Source organism: Anoplophora glabripennis, unplaced genomic scaffold, assembly GCF_000390285.2.
Source record: "Anoplophora glabripennis isolate ALB-LARVAE unplaced genomic scaffold, Agla_2.0 scaffold465, whole genome shotgun sequence".
In the NCBI taxonomy this organism is placed as follows: Eukaryota; Metazoa; Arthropoda; class Insecta; order Coleoptera; family Cerambycidae; genus Anoplophora; species Anoplophora glabripennis.
The window spans coordinates 406,212-406,553 of record NW_019416751.1 but is presented as its reverse complement, the minus strand read 5'-3'; positions in this window follow the sequence as shown (position 1 = coordinate 406,553).

Here is a 342-nt window from a genome sequence, read left to right as displayed (position 1 = left end):
GTATAAGCAAGGATTATTTAATAAAATTATTTTAAAAAATACATGAATGTATTTGGAAAAAAATATTGTAAAGTGTATATTTCTATAAAACAAGGTATATAGAAAATAATGGATTCAATTAAAAGATAATTTGTCTAATAAAATTGTATATTGAGATGTTAATGACAATCAAATTTGACTAAAAACTATGTATTCTGTTACAATTGACAGTACAAACCTACCTGGAAAATATTTTTTTAAAAGTTTTGATTTACACTGTTAGCCTTAAATATCACTATTTGTATATTATCTCTTTCTTTAAAAATGACTTCAGAATATCTTAAACTTAAATTAAAATACCAA